Source organism: Zootoca vivipara, chromosome 6 (genome assembly GCF_963506605.1).
Source record: "Zootoca vivipara chromosome 6, rZooViv1.1, whole genome shotgun sequence".
Lineage (NCBI taxonomy): Eukaryota > Metazoa > Chordata > Lepidosauria > Squamata > Lacertidae > Zootoca > Zootoca vivipara.
The window spans coordinates 32,133,477-32,150,383 of record NC_083281.1 but is presented as its reverse complement, the minus strand read 5'-3'; the positions used below and the strand labels follow the sequence as shown (position 1 = coordinate 32,150,383).

General features: G+C 45.6%; 1 protein-coding gene and 1 non-coding gene across 6 annotated transcripts in view; both read left to right on the top strand.

Annotated features, from left to right (window-relative positions):
- PTPRU (protein tyrosine phosphatase receptor type U) overlaps positions 1 to 16,907 on the top strand; it is a 359,555-nt gene that overhangs the window by 112,722 nt on the left and 229,926 nt on the right. The window lies entirely within an intron of this gene.
- On the top strand, positions 2,099 to 2,167 carry TRNAA-UGC (transfer RNA alanine (anticodon UGC)). Its single transcript has one exon. It is a non-coding gene; the product is annotated as a tRNA-Ala (tRNA).

The following is a 16,907-nucleotide window of genomic DNA, read 5'->3' as shown; positions in this document are numbered from 1 at the left end:
TCCTCCTCCTCCAAAAACTAGCCCTGTTTCCAGGACAAACAAAAATCAAACACAGAGGCACAGAATTTTTGTAACCCCCAACCATTTAACAAAACAAGTGGGGATCTATTTGCAATAGCTTCGAACATTCGTATTATGTTATTAGCACAGAGACCAATTATGCATCCTTCCCACCAATATACAGATTTGTGTAAGATTTACAGGTGCTAATTTGTATGTCTTGCTGCAAATTCAGAAGTAATTACTATAAATTAGATAATTACCATGACTTAATTGCTCAAGAGTACTGTCTGATAGATAGGGTGGCCACTTATCACATTGCCAAATAAAAAGGACACAATGTGGCCACATATGCATATGCTAATACATACAGAGAACTGCCAATTAGAAACAGCTCACCATAGCAGGGAACTCTGACACCAGGTGACCTGTCTGTTTGAATGCTAACTTTTGATGGGCCCTTTGTGCTATCCCTTCTTAGGATTATTTATCTTAAACTGGGCTTCGTCTCATCTGCACTATACACTTGAAGCAGTCTCATAATACTAGGGTTGCCATATTTAAAAAAGTGAAATAAGTTGAGGGTTTTATTTGGCAAAGTTGTTGAACTTAGTTGAATTTTTTTTTTCAAGATGTAAAAAAAGAGAGGAAGATTTTGAGCTGTTTTAAAGGATATTTGCCAAAATCTACACTTCCAACATGGGTTGCTATACACCTGAATTTTCCTGGACATTTAAGCAATTTCTGCTCGGACACTGTTTCCAATGGCTGAATCCTGGCAATGTCTGGGAAATTCCAGATGTATGGCAACCCTACATAACACTTCATGCATCCATGGCTTCCCCCAACGAATCCTGGGAATGGTAGCTTGTTAATGGGTCCTCACACAGCTACAATGCCCAGAGTGGTTTAACAATCTTTCCCTTTCCGCAGGGGACCCTGGGAATTGCTAGTTTACACAAACCACGGTTTTCAGTTCTGGTTTGCGGACAAAACATTTGCCTGGTTCTTATGCAACAGCAAACCACAGTTTGTTGTAAAAGAGGGAGCCAAGGAGGGAATTGGAGCACAAGAGGAAGGGGCGGGGTGTGTGTGTGCCATTGCAATGTTTGCTTGTGTAGTGCCAAACCATGCCAGTTAGTTCATGCACATTGGTTTTCCTGTTGTTAGGTGTTGTTAGAGATCTTTGAGTTGTACCCAGCTAACTGCAATCCTTACCATGTCCTATTGAATTCATTGGGGCTTACTCCCATGTAAGTGTGTGTGGGAGGGTAGGAGCGGAGCCTAAGCCATAATTAGACTCATCAATATTAATGAAAATGTAACTTAAATTCATTAATTTCAATGGGTCTTTGCTGAGGATGATTCAGTTGGATATTACACATTTGCAGCTGTTTTTCTGGAAAGGCCAATATTCAGCAGTGGTCAAGAAAACCAATTCCGTCAGGGGAGGTAGCACACAAAATGTTACCAACACCCCTGTGTAGTGAAAATGGTTGTTTATAATTGTACCTTCTGTATTGGTGTCTTGGAACATTTTATATACATGAAGCTTAAATTGGCTGTGAGCCTCTCTGCTGCTATTTGTTAACTTCCAAACAATGAAGAAGAGAAAGCAAAATGATATTTCTGGTCACTGTAGGTGTTAAATTCATGTTGCAAAGCAGATGAAAACAAGAGCGCCTCTTTGTAAAAATGCCTTTTGATTTGTTTCTTCTCCTTTAACCTTTGTACTACCCTGATCTGGGGAGGAGTCAGTGGCATAGAATCTGCTATGAATGCAGACCAGCCCAGATCTTATCCCAGGCATCTCCAGTTAGGATAATTAAATAACAGGTGATGGAGAAAGCCCTGGGGAATTGCTACCAGCCAGAATAGAATAGGCTAAATGGAGAAATATTTTGATCTAGCACAGGACAGCTGCCTGTGTTCTTAAGACCATCATTTGTGTCATGCCTGGGCAGTGGGCAGCAGACTAAGGTGAGCCAGAAACCAGGAACTGTGGGACAATCAGGGGCAAAGAGCAAGTCCAAACTTGCCAGAACAAGCCAGGAGCCTGAAGGTCAGGGCCAGAGAACAACCAAAGGATGCAAGAAAAGTAGTAGCTCAGTAGTAGAGCATCTGCTTTGCATGCAGAAGGTCCCAGGTTCAATCCCTGGCATCTTCAGGAAGGGCTGGGAATACCCCCTGTCTGAAACCCTGACAGACCATTGTTGGTACCGCAAGGCTGGACTACTGCCGTGTGCTCTGTTTGGAGCTGCCCTTAAAGCTGGTTTGGAAACTGCAGCTTGAACAGAATGTGGTGGTTAGGCTGCTGTGGCAGCCTATCCTGAATATATTTCACCAGTCCTGAAGGAACTTGGTCGACAAATTGCTGCAACATCAAGGACTGCTTTCTTACTGGGTCTAATTGCCCAGGTTATCTGCCTCCCTGCTGCCCCCCTGCCTCACTCTATCCCAGGCATCCCCAAACTGCGGCCCTCCAGATGTTTTGGCCTACAACTCCCATGATCCCTAGCTAAGAGGACCAGTGGTCAGGGAAGATGGGAATTGTAGTCCAAAACATATGGAGGGCCGAAGTTTGGGGATGCCTGCTCTATCATTTATCCTGGCCTGTTCCTGCTGCATCCCAACATTTGCAATTTTTTACACTTTCCAAGAAAGCACAAGAAGGCTTGTGCGGAGAGATTTGCTTGCTCAAGGCCATTTTGGAAGGCGCTCTTGCCTGCGAGGCAGTGCGGCCTGCTGCATCCCAGCAAACAAAGCCCTTTTCAGAGTAAAGAGGTTCACGTGGCCCAATTAACGAGGGCATTGAGCTTCCCTCAAGCATGGGAGCACTTTAAAAGGATGCTTGATACAAAGAGAAGGAGAAGAAAACTAAAAAAGCCCATGGAACATTTCCCATGGTGCATTAGCTTAAACAGAAAGGGTTTAAGTGTGTAATTAACTCTGAAGCAAGAGGCCCACAGACTAAACAGATCAAAAAGCACCAGGCAGACTCCTGGGCAGCCATCCATATTCCCGAGTTACTGTGAAGGATTTAATTAGGCCTCCCTGGTACCACTGGGTCATTTTGTGTGTGTTCCTTTCTCCTCCTATTTCTCCTTCTTTTTCCTTCCTGCACCATCCCAGAGGGCTTACCAAGAGTCTCCTTTCTTCTGCGCTAAGCGTGCAACATTTTGGACTGGATTGGAAAAAGTATATACCCAGAACGCTCCTTTATGCATGTTGGAGGGGGAGCACACCTCCACCTGCCAAAACAAGCAGCTGCCCACGCTCTACCAGGCAGGTTCAAGTTTCTTGTATTTGTTTACAAGGCCTTTAACAATATGGGTCCAAGATACTGCCTGATCCCTTATATCTCTGCCTGATCACTGAGGTTTTATGGTCTTTTGGGTGGAAGGTTCCCAGGTCTGGGAACTAGGCAGGGTAGCCCATTGGGGTTCAGTTGCCTTCCCTCTGAAGGTGCAGGTATGCAGTCTGGAGGTCACTGTCAGTGGTCCCCCATAGATGGGCAGCTTATATCTAGTGGGAGCCATGCATCTGGTATTGTGGGCCAAATTTGATGGAACTTCCTTCCAGTTGAGGTCATCCCTGCTGAACCTCTGTTGCTGACTGAATACGTTGTTGTTGTTGTTGTTGTTGTTGTTGTTTTCTTTCTTTCTTTCTTTCTTTCTTTCTTTCTTTCTTTCTTTCTTTCTTTCTTTCTTTCATACATATCTGAGAGCGCCTTTAGACTGTCTGAGTTTTATAGAAGGGATTCAAATGCATGCTGGGTAATGTAGGTTTGTGCAATTAAAGTGTCCCGAAGGTGCAACACATCCACTTTTTTTTTAAAAAAAAGGAAGGGACTTTTTGTGGCTAAGAAAGTGATGGAAAAATGCATTGAAAAATGTTTGATGATTAATGGGAAGATGAATGGGAGCACACCACAATAAATGAGAATGAATGCTGCTTAGATGGCTTTAAAAGAGGACTGGATAAACTTGAGAAGAAGGTTGTTGATGGCTACAGGCCATGATGGCTATGTTCTGCCTCCACAACTGGAGGCAGCAGGGTTTTCAAATAGCAGTTGCTACCCATAAGCATCTGGTTGACCCTTGTGAGAATAGGATGCTGGAACCAGGTAGGCAGTTGGCCTGATTCAGCAGGCTCTTCTTACATTCTCAATGTCATATAAGAATGTACCACATAATTTGGAGACATCTGACTTTTGAAGGACTGCTGCCTTTCGGTTCGTGAATTGTTTCAGGAAGTTTGAATGAGAGAGTTTGGAACTTCTTCTCCATCCCTAACACCAGTGCATGGAAAGGGCTTCTATGCTGCAACATGGGACCCAAAATACAATGGCAAGCGTAGCATAGGCCATGTAAGAGCACTTTGGACAGGAATGGAGTTGAATCACCTATTGCTTTCCTAACTCAGCAGTTCAGTTCCGTGTTTCCCTCGCTCAGGTTGATCACACAGAAGCCATTACTTGCCTAACTGCTTGCCAAAGGTAGCTGCTGGTTGACAGTGTCATTTTTTCAGCCTCCCCCCCCTTATTTAAAGCACAGTTTAGTTCTTGGAGTCTCCTAGAGTGGATTGGCATCTCCTATAGCAGTTCCTAACTATGTAAAGGTAAAGGTAACATGACCCCTGACCATTAGGTCCAGTTGTGACCGACTTTGGGGTTGCAACGCTCATCTCACTTTACTGGCAGGGCCGATGCATGCATTTAGGTGGACTAGGCCATTGCCTAGGGCGCGAAAATGGAGGGGGCACTGCCGAGCCTGCCCCGCAAACCCCCGCGCCACTGCCGCTGTCCCAAGGCGCGCGCTTGCGCTCCTCCCGCCTATGGAGGGGACGCCGAGAGCTCCCCAGCGGCAGCGGGCGCAGCGAGCGAGAGGCGACGGTAGTGGCGGAAAGCACCCGCAGCCGAAGCCGTCAGCTATGGGCGCTGCCGCCGCCTGCCCACTCGCTCGCTCGCCGAGGAGCCCCCAGCGTCCTCTCCACAGGCGGGAGGAGCACGAGCCAAAAGGAGAGCTTAAGAGCTCAAAGCGTCCCCTCCACAGGCGGGAGGGCGCCAAGCTCCCCCCTTGGCCTGGGCTCCTCCCGCCAATGGAGGGGACGCAGGGGCATCAGCGGTGTGCGTGCATGCGTCATGACGCATGCGCCCCGGGGGGCTCCAGAAGGTGTTTTTGCCTAGGGCGCAAAAAGCCCTAGCACCGCTCCTGTTTACTGGCTGAGGGAGCTGGCGTTTGTCTGCAGACAGCTTCTGGGTCATGTGGCCAGCATGTCTAAGCCGCTTCTGGTGAACCAGAGCAGTGCATGGAAACGGCGTTTACCTTCCCGCTGTAGCGGTACCTATTTATCTACTTGCACTTTGATGTACTTTCGAACTGCTAGGTTGGCAGGAGCTGGGACTGAGCAACGGGAGCTCACCCCGTTGTGGGGATTCGAACCACCGACCTTCTGATTGGCAAGCCCTAGACTCTGTGGTTTAACCCACAGTGCCACCCGCATCCTAACTATGTATGTAGCAGCAACCCACAGTGCATTGCAAAACTGCCTTCTGTGCAGGGCCTGCTTAGAGACTGGCATTAGCAGCCTGCCATGCTAGGCTGAGATGTGGGCCATTAGTCTTTGCTTCTGAAAATATGCTCGTCCTTGTACACTAGCCTGGTTCCTTTTGATCAAAAGAATGTTCCTGGCTTGGAAAAGGGATGTGGCAGGCAGCTGTGGGGACAGTCTTCTGGTACCCACCCAAGGTGGCACTCAAGACAGAAAACTTAATTTCTACTTGCTACTCATGTGACCTCTGGCATGTCGCTTTTTCCTGTTCCATGCTGGGTCTTGCCAGGGGCAGCCTGGAAATGGACAAGATCAAGGTAGCTGGTCAGGATGTGAACTGGAATCAAGCTGGAAAGCAGACTCACTGATAGGCAAGGAATGTTGCTTTGGCACTGGTCTAGGAAATGACTGATGGTTTAAGTCAGGGGTGGGGAACTTGTTTGACTTTCAAAGCCTTGGTTGTGTGTGTTGATCGCCATGGATGGCTTCAGAAGAAGATTAAACAAATTCATGGAGGATAAGCTATGATTGCCTGCTTACCATGGTGGCTATTCTCTGCTTTCATGGATCAAGGCAGTCATACTTTTGAATAACAGTTGCTGTAAAACCACAGGGGAGGGGAGTGCTCTTGTGCTTAGATCCTGCTTGTGGCCTTCCCACAGTCATCTGGTTGCCCACTGTGAGGTCAGGATGCTGCACTAGATGAGCCACAGGCCTGATTCAGCACACTCCTCTTATGTACAGTGAGCACAAATTTCTAGCCATGCCCTCCATGCGCTTTGTGCAATAGCACTCTGCATGTTTGCTACACCCATCTGACAAAGGAGCTATTTTCCAAGCTGCTTTTATTTGGGGTGGGGCAGGGGTGGGGTATACAGATGGCGTCAAATTTGTCATTAAGATGAAGCAGCCTACGCAGAGCTTGGGTCCTCTTTCGGAGACCAACGGCAGAGCGAGAAAAGACTGAAGGCCTTGTGCATAAAAAGCAATAACACTAAACCTGTCCAGACGGAGGAGATGGATTGGCTCAGACAGCTGTATCTGTGGGGCGATGAAATAACCCCTTACACATAATTGCATTTTAAGCTTCTGCTGGTCACCAGACAAAATTGTTTTATTATGGCAGGATATTAGGACAAATGGCAGGCTTTGGTAAATTTTTGAAATGGAGGTGGAAGACTTTCCCTCTTCTCCTTCTTCACTGAAGGTGGCTTAGGAGGCAAGGAGGAGAGATGATTTCCTTCCTGGAAAAACTTTTTAAGACAATGAGATGCTTGTGCCCCTATCTCAGAAAGACTGCACTTTAGATGTAAGGGTATTTGTGGATGTGTGATATGTGGTGTGTGTGTGTGTGTGTGTGTGTGTGTGTGAGAGAGAGAGAGAGAGAGAGAATTAGCTCTGATTTCAGCTGAGCATAGGTGTAAACTTTCCCTGTAACTTTTTGTACATGATAAGTATCCTGCGATCTACCAGGATCAGCCTGAGATCTACTGGTAGATCACAGTCTGCTGGTTGCACATCCCTAGTGTAAAGCATAGATGATTAACCTGTGGCCCTAGGGCTGTATACGGCCCTCAATCCAATTTCATTTAGCCCTCGACTAGGGATGTAAGAGAGCATCATTTTACATTCCACTTTGTATTCATCACTTGCAGGGCTGTTTCTGTTCCACTGCACTTCATCTTACTGCCGTGGTGAAGTTAATTTGTTACATAAATAACACGAGTTACATTGTCATTACATTATCCCAGCCCATTCCTTTTGGTGCAAAAGAAACACAATGCAGATAGGAGCAAAGCAATTCGGTTGGGTATCTTTTGTGTGCAGAAAACTGCAACAATCATGAATAAGGATAGCAGCTGCTGCATTGATTTCCATTCCAGACATGGGATGAAGAAATGAATACCAGAAATTTCAGCTCTTGTGTCTGTTTTTGCCAGAATTCTCCAGTACTCCTTCTCTTGGCCCAATTTCATGTGGGTGGCAAGGAAGGACACAAAGGGGGGGGAGCTAGCATTAAAAAGTGAGGAGAGGACATAAAGAAAAAAGGGGTAGCTCACCCACCCTTGCCTCTGACTCTACCACTACCTTCAACTGGTATGTACCCTCTGACATATACATTCCCTGAGGGGATGGTGCCCGCAACAGAAAACAGGTTGATATAAATAGTTCTCAGGATAGCTGTCTTTGCAGTTTGTTCTCCTGTTAGAAATGTAAGGAGCTTTAAGAACATAAGAATTATACTACATCAGTTTACTGATCCATGTAGCCCCGAATTGTCTACTAGTACTGGCAGTGGCTCTCTGGCGTATTAAAAGAGGGTCCCTGCCCCCACCCAGCAACACCTGTAGACCTTCCAAGTGCCCCAGAAGATTTTGGGTGCTGTGTGAGATCTCCCCCCCCAAAAAAAGTGCTTTTGGGGGGCAAGAGTGAGGCACAGGTCATGTGACTCACTCAGGAGCACATCCTGGAAGATGTACATCATGGTTTTGCATCAGAAGTCGGAAAGGGATACACATGATGCCGCATCCTAACCTGAGACAACTGGGATTACAGTGGTACCTCTGGTTATAAACTTAATTCGTTCCAGAGGTCCGTTCTTAACCTGAAACCATACTTAACCTGAGGTACCACTTTAGCTAATGGGGCCACTCCCACACGATTTCTGTTCTCATCCTGAGGTAAAGCTCTTAATCCGAGGTACTACTTCTGGGTTAGCGGAGTCTGTAACCCAAGGTGTTTGTAACCCAAAATACCACTGAACCACTGTAATTCCTGTTGACCTTCTGCAGGCAAGACACCTGCTCAGCTGAGCCAGTCATCCATGGAACTTGTTCTTAGATGTGTTAGAAAAGAGAGGCTAAGTATGAGGATCTGATGGAGAAAGGTCCAGAAGAGAGGCCAAAGTGGGTGCTTGTGGGAGTCAAAGCTTTGCAGGCCCATGCAGCCTCCTTCACTCCCAAGCTTCAGAAACACTGTTAACATTATTAGCTCATTAGCAAGCTTAAAACCATGGAGCCACCTGGAATGAACAGAGACACAGGATTCTTATCTCATTATACATGATCAAGCTTTCCTTAGCACCTCAGCCCTTGCTTTCCCCCCACAAGACCAATTGCAGTCATTAACAGTCGTTAACAGTCATCAACAGGTTTACCACTCCTATCAGCCCATCACCCATTCCCATCACCCCCACCCCCACCCCCTGAATATACATAAGGGTCTGGTGACTTCTGTTTCAGTGTATCTGATGAAGTGTGCATGCACACGAAAGCTCATACCAAAATAAAAACTTAGTTGGTCTTTAAGGTGCTACTGAAGGAATTTTTTTATTTTGTTTCGACTCAGACCAACACGGCTACCTACCTGTAACTGTTAACATTGTTTAGTACAAATGTGAAGTTGACCTTGTCTATTGATGGGAAGGGTTGTAGCTCAATGGTAGAAGGACACACATTAAGGTCCCTGGAATCTCCAGGTAGGGCTGGGGGAGACCCCTGTCCAGAACCCCATACAGTACTAGGAAAGGACTCTCTATAAATCAGCTTTGTATTTTCCTAGGGGTGGGCTGAGGAATGGGTGTCCAATGGAACAAGGGAGCTGGATGCAATTCAGCAATGGGCTCAGTCTAGCCTGCAGGCCGGGGGTTACTAATCTCTGTGGCAAATAATTGCTTAAGATCTACCACAGGGCAAGAAAGGCTTAACCACCTTATTATGCTGTCAGCGGAATGTGAGCTTGCTTGGCAAATCTTTTTTGACAATTTAAAGAACAGCATCACCAGAATGAAAGCAAGGAAGAAGTAATTCAAGTCAGCTCTCTGTTTAAGTATCTGATGATTCATTAATTACTTTAATAAAAGACATTTTGTTGAGAGTATGTGAATGATAATTTCTGTTCTTCATTTTTAATAATCATAAATAATGTTTATAGATACTATGATGGTTTGCAATTTCCTGAGATTGTAGGAGATTCTTCTTGCATGCCAGTAAAGTAGGTTAGATAAAGTATGTAGATAAATCCATTAAAAGCCATAGACAAACCATTTGCTTATCTAGTGAATTGGTATTCGTGGGTATGAATGAATTTATCATCATTAAATACCTACATGTTAAAGTAGGAAATACATTTGTTATACTGATGGTTCCTAGACTTGCTTCCTGCTGACCACATTGATGTGGGGGGGGGGTCCTAAGGGGAAGACCCCATACGTTGCCCCTGGTGCCAGGTTATCCCTCTGTCATCCTGATGAGATTCAGAAATTCCAGAAATTCTGGGACACGTGGATTTCACTGCCTAAATTCTGGGTCACATTAATTACTGCAAGGGGAAACCCATAACTCAGGTTGTCCAGATTACTCCATGTGCAGACATGAAACAGAACCACACAGAAGAACAAAGAAAGCTGTCTTTTCACCAATCAGACCATTGGCTCATCTACAATGGTACTGTTTGCCAAAGTGCACTGTCTGCTATCAGCCTTTGGGCTACAATTCCAATCAAATTTTGGGACTCCCCCCCCCAATGGTGTCTCATTTTACACATCTACAACTGCATATTCATCCATACTCCAGTTTTTCTATCAAACCATATTATCCATAGTGATTTTTGCGCTACTAGTGAAATAAAACTCCTGCTCTTGTTTTCATCTGATTACTGTGGTTTCCTAGGTAACTTACAAATTCCCCCCCATTCTTTTGTAAAGTTTTTATTCTCTTGGTTTCTGAGTTTTCCAGTCAGCTTTGCCATCTCGGCATAGTCCATCAGCTTGGTTTGCCATTCCTCTCTGGTAGGGACTTGGTCTTCTTTCCATCTCTGGCCTAGTAGCATTCAGGCGGCTGCTGTTCCATACATGAAGAGTTTGGTATGTTGGTACCTGTAATTCCTAATAAAAAAGCTTCTGGTTTCTTAATAATAATAATAATTTATTATTTATACCCTGCCCATCTGGCCGGGTCTCCCCCGCCACTCTGGGCAGCTTCCAACACACATCAAATTACATTAAAATATCACAGACTAAAAACTCCCCTAAACAGGGCTGCCTTTAGGTATTTTCTAAATGTTGGATAGTTGTTTATCTCTCTGACCTCTGATGGGAGGGCGTTCCACAGGGCGGGTGCCACTACTGAGAAGGTTCTGCCTGGTTCCCTGTAGCTTTGCTTCTCGCAGTGAGGGAACTTCCAGAAGGCCCTCGGCGATGGACCTCAGTGTCCGGGAAGAACGATGGGGATGAAGCCTCTCCTTCAGATATACTGGACCGGGGCAGTTTAGGGCTTTAAAGGTCAGCACCAACACTTAATTGTGCTCGGAAACGTACTGGGAGCCAATGTAGATCTCTCAGGACCAGTGTTATATGGTCCCAGCGGCCGCTCCCAGTCACCAGTCTGGCTGCTGCATTCTGGATTAATTGCATTTTCCGGGTCACCTTCAAAGGTAGCCCCACGTAGAGCGCATTGCAGTAATCCAAGCGAGAGATAACCAGAGCATGCACCACTCTGGCGAGGCAGTCCGCAGGCAGGTAGGGTCTCAGCCTGCATACCAGATGGAGCTGATAGACAGCTGCTCTGGACACAGAATTGACCTGCACCTCCATGGACAGCTGTGAGTCCAAAATGACTCCCAGGCTGCGCACCTGGTCTTTCAGGAGCACAGTTAGCCCATTTAGGACCAGGGAGTCCTCCACATCTGCCTGCCTCCTGTCCCCCACAAACAGTACTTCTGTCTTGTCAGGATTCAATCTCAATCTGTTAGCCACCATCCATCCTCCAACTGCCTCCAGGCACTCACACAGGACCTTCCCCGCCTTCACTGGTTCTGATTTGAAAGAGAGGTAGAGCTGGGTATCATCCGCATACTGATGAACACCCAGCCCAAACCCTTTGATGATCTCTCCCAGCGGCCGCATGTAGATGTTAAAAAGCATGGGGGAGAGGACAGAACCCTGAGGCACCCCACAAGTGTCCCAGATCCTTTGCCCAGTGTTTCATTACCAACTTGACTTCAGCCCAAGCCACAGTTGAAGAACCCTGATTTACACAGACTAGCAGTGGCTCTCCAGGATTCCAAAGAGGGTTCTCTTCAAAGCTAAGGATGGACAAATCAGTCATTTTTGCTTCCCTACATTTCTCATCTTTCCAATCTTAAATTCCGGGTTCCATGTTTCTATTGTGATTTGTCATGAAAACTCACCAACATTTTAACGTGGATTTCTCTTAATAAACACATTTCTGATTTGGTATAAATGTTGTTGTGAAATAAATGAGAGTCTGTGAATTTTGAAGAATGGCTGCACTTTGGCTTGTATCTGTGAACCACCTTGAGATCTTCTGATGAAGGGTGGTAAATAAATCATACGTAGTTTTGGAGAGGGCAAATTAGATGAGTTCACCTTTAAATGCAAACTGAGTTTCATTTTTCTTCCATCTCTACTCTGGGAGTACGGTAGTTTGGCACTCCTGTCTGACTTGAGAATACCCCCCCCCCAACAAAAGAGAGAGAATGCAGCTTTCTGCTCAGAGCTCCTACAGTACTGGTGGAAGAATGTTGAGTTTCTGTAGACTCGGCTTCAAAGCAAATGAGTGGATAGTCCCGTTGGCTCTCTGTAAAATTACTCACAACGTTTTAAACTTTCTTCCATTAATATCGGCAAGAATTTCCCAACAGCTGCAATCTATTGAAATCTGCCTTTTGCCACTCAGTTGGAATAAAGTATTGTGTCACACCAGCTCAGCATCTTCTGCTTCTTACAGTGGCCAATATTTTAAAATAATAATAATGGTCTTCAGCATTGACAGAATGAGGTTGTGTCCCTTGATAATCTTGTCCAGTAGCTACAGGCAGAGCTGAACAATGTGCATTGTTAAAACTAGGGAAGCATTTATTTTTTGCTTTTAATGGTGACTCAACTTCAAGGCGAGCAAGGCGCCATAATGTCATGGAGCATTTGTGATGTAGCAGAAGTAGATCCAGTACCTAGTAGAGGAAAGAGTGCAAGGGGCTGTGTTAGTGGAGGTTGGTCCATTAGGACTAATGGACCACCAAATTCAGTCTGTCCTGCCCCCCAGACAGCCTCCTCCTGCTTGCCTTCTTGCTTATTAACCAGTCATGGGGGTGGCTCCACCTGCCATTGGTTCTGGCTCCACCTACTCTTGGTCACCTTGCTTGTTGCCCTACCAGTTCCAATGGGCAGCAGCCACTACTGTGTGGTGAGCCAGTATGGTGTAGTGGTTAAGAGCGGTAGACTCGTAATCTGGGGATCTGGGTCCGCGTCTCCGCTCCTCCACATGCAGCTGCTGGGTGACCTTGGGCTAGTCACACTTCTCTTGGGCTAGTCACACAAGTCTCTCAGCCCCACCCAACTCACAGGGCGTCTGTTGTGGGGGGGGGGAAGGGAAAGGAGATTGTTAGCCGCTTTGAGACTCCTTCAGGTAGTGATAAAAGCGGGATATCAAATCCAAATCCAAACTCTACCACTGGGCTGTGAATGTGGGCTGCTGACCACAGGTTGAACTTAGTCCTCCTGAGCACTGACATCCACCCTGGGCTTCCAAAAGAGCCACGTGGCTGAATCTGCATTCCACCATGTACGTTTCCTCAAATGCTTTTTATACCTCCATATATACACAATCAGTTTTAGCACATTATTTCAGCAAGTACAAGTGTTTTAAAATTTGTGATCTTATATTTTATTTTTTCTATGTAACTTGTTTAAATGTTTTTTTATGAGTGGTTTTAATGAATATGTTGGACTATCTACTGTAAACTACAGAAAAGTCTTTTCTTCTAGTGAGCAATATATACATTATGTTACTAAATAAATATGCTTTGCTGTCTGGAGGATTGCAAGACATTAAAATACACCCCCCCGCCAAATCATTGCCTTCTTACACCCTATCCTCAAGGATACCTAGCAGTGATTTTTGTCCCAGCCTATATGAATCACAGTCAGCGCTGTTTCCCTTCTGCTGCAGTTCAGTCACATACTAAGTTATTCATCTTGTTGTCTGCTATTTTACGTAACTATTTACATAACTGACACAACTGTGTATGCAGCTTTGTAACTCAGGTTCATTCATTTCAATGTAAAGGAAACATCAACAATGTAAGAAAACCAAACAAACCAATTAACGGTATGTGTCATTTGTAGACTTAGCTACAACCATGTGATTGAAGACTGATCATATTTGCTTGACTAATTTCTGTCCCTGAGCACAGATGAATGTGGCCTGCAGCATTCATCTGTTGCTTCATTTACCTGAAGGAGCTGTTGGACATTTTTTGTGTGTGCCTAGAACCCTGTTGAACCAGGATTTATTCTGCTTCGGTGAGTGTAATTCACCTAATCTAAACGGCGGTGGGACTACTTAGCCCCGGTTGTTTTGGCTCTATCTGGGGAACAGGCTTCGTGACACCCTGCAAAGACATTCTAATATCTTTCACACATGTGGAATGTTAATAGCAGATTCCAAAGGCTTTATCCTCCTTCTTTTTCGGTTCTTTTTTTTTCTCGTGGTAAAAGCCTTGCTAGCTCTTCATGTGGCATGTAGCAGTCTGGCAGCATTCCTAAACAGAACACTCCACTTGGGAATGGCAACAATACATCATGAATTGCCGTGTGAAATGGGAGGTTATTCAGCCCAACATTAGTTAAGACTGTGGCTCTTTGGTTCCTTTCTGGACCCTCAAAGGACCCTCAAAGAGCTGTTCGACAGTGGAATTTGCTGCCAAGAAGTGTGGTGGAGTCTCCTTCTTTGGAGGTCTTTAAGCAGAGGCTTGACAGCCATATGTCAAGAATGCTTTGATGGTGTTTCCTGCTTGGCAGGGGGTTGGACTGGATGGCCCTTGTGGTCTCTTCCAACTCTATGATTCTATGATAAATGAGAAGGATTTGATCGCAATGAATCTGTTTTGCTTGTACAAGGTACCAGGTTCAATCCTTGCCATCTCCTGGGAATGTCCCTCACCTAAAACCATGGAGAGCCATTGCCACTCAGCATAGACCAGTTTCTTGGTTTCCCCAGATGTGGGTAGACTATAACTCCCATCATCCTTGACCATCAAGCTAAGCTGGCTGTGGACATTGGTAGTTGCTGTTCACCCACATCTGGACAACCAAGGTTGAATAATGCTGGTGTAGACAATACTGAGGTAGACTGACCGATGGTTTGACTTGGTTTAAGGAAGTTTCCTATGTTTCTAACCACAATAAACCACCTATTTCCCTCAAACAGCAGCAGTTTCTGCCATGTTTCACTTGAGGTGGCAGGTGGGCCTCACGCAACCATAATAATAATATAATAGAAGAGAAGAAGAGTTTGGATTTGATATCCCGCTTCATCACTACCCAAAGGAGTCTCAAAGCGGCTAACATTCTCCTTTCCCTTCCTCCCCCACAACAAACACTCTGTGAGGTGAGTGGGGCTGAGAGACTTCAGAGAAGTGTGACTAGCCCAAAGTCACCGAGCAGCTGCATGTGGAGGAGCGGAGACACAAACCCAGTTCACCAGATTACGAGTCTACTGCACTTAACCATTACACCACACTGGCATATAATTTATTATTTGTACCCCGCCCATCCGGCTGGGTTTCCCCAGCCACTCTGGGCAGCTTCCAACAAAGATTAAAATACATTAAAATGTCACACATTAAAAACTTCCCTAAACAGGGCTGCCTTCAGATGTTTTCTAAATGTCAGGTAGTTGTTTATCTCTTTGACATCTGATGGGAGGGCATTCCACAGGGCGGGTGCCGCTACCGAGAAGGCCCTCTGCCTGGTTCCCTGTACCTTTGCTTCTCGCAGTGAGGGAACCGCCAGAAGGCCTTCGACGCTGGACCTCAGTGTCTGGGCAGAACAATGTGGGTGGAGACGCTCCTTCAGGTATACTTGGCCTAGGCCGTATGTAAGTATGTATGTTTTTATTTTGAAAATATCTAACGCTGCCTTTCAAACTAATTCCAAAGACAGCCTAACAGAGAACAACACCCATGATAAAAGCAGGTTGAAAGCACTTGAAACATACAAACATACTAAAAGCAGTAGAACTCTTCAAAGCCATTTAGGGATAATGGAGGAAATGAGGGGAGAATGAGGGTAGAATTTCATTTGGTCCTCATTTTAAGCAGAACGGACATTTATCCTCTGGATTTTGCACAGCCCTTTCTTCCTCCAAAGGGGAAAAAGTGCCAAAATTTATAAATACATATACAGTAAATAATACACGCTTTAGTATAAAGTGCATTTCTAAATGCATTTGATGAGGTGAAATACTTTATCACAGACTACATATTTACACATGTATTTTAGCTCAACAAATGCATTTAGAAATGCACTTCATCCTAAAGTGTGTGGTATACAGGTACTTATTTCAATCCATTTGTAAATATGATTTTTTTTGTACCATTTCACTGATGGATGTGGAGACAATGGAGGGTGAGGTTGGCAGATCAAAAGTGCATGGAACCAGAACCGATGCAAGGCAGAACCAACTAATTCCAGTTTTGTCCCCATCCCCCTCTCTGCTGAGTTTTACAGGGGGAAGGGGGAAGAAAATTGATTGCTACCATGATACCGTTTGGCCTGGGCCTGGCTGAAGGAAAGAAGGCAGGCAGTTCAGGAGCTGGCTGAGAACAGGCTGAGCTTGGTGAGCAGTGACGCATGGCCTCCTGAACAAATGGGTACTGGGTGCAGGGGGCAGTGCCAATTGGTGTGGCCCTTCTCTACTACATCCCGACCATCTGTCCTCATATGGAATTCAATGGGGCTTGCTCCCCAATTAAGCCGAGGACAAAAATGCAACCAAAGTCAAACGTTGTCATTTGGACTTATTACCTGGGCATGGTGTTTCTTTCCAGGTAACCTGGACGGGCTTGTGTGCTACAGCTTAAGGTTATTCATTTTTCATTCCCGAAGCTTAAAGACGAGTACTTTCTAAGTCACAGTGCTTCACAAATTGCACCAAAGATGGCGTCCAGCTGGCAGGGGGCCTTGCTTAGGGAGATTGAGGCCTGAGTAGCTTTGCTCAGCATGTGGCTGTTAGTCATGTTAATATTCCTGACAGACGTTCCCGCCTCTAATCCTATCCGAAACGCTGAAAGAGGGAGGCTTTACGCTTAGCTAGACAAAGCCCTTTCAAAGTCTGTGCCTTGCATTGTGCTACCGTGCATTTAACAATCCCGATTTCCGTTTTCATGCTTCTTGCAAGCTAGCTGGGCCCCGTGGGTGGAGGCGAACTTCTTGCTGTTGGTGAGACTGCTGTTAGAGTGCCATGGTTTGTTATGCAAAAGGTCCCATGTTCAATGGGAGTTGTAGTCCAACATCAGCTGGAGACCCAAGTTTGGGAATGTTTGAATGATGT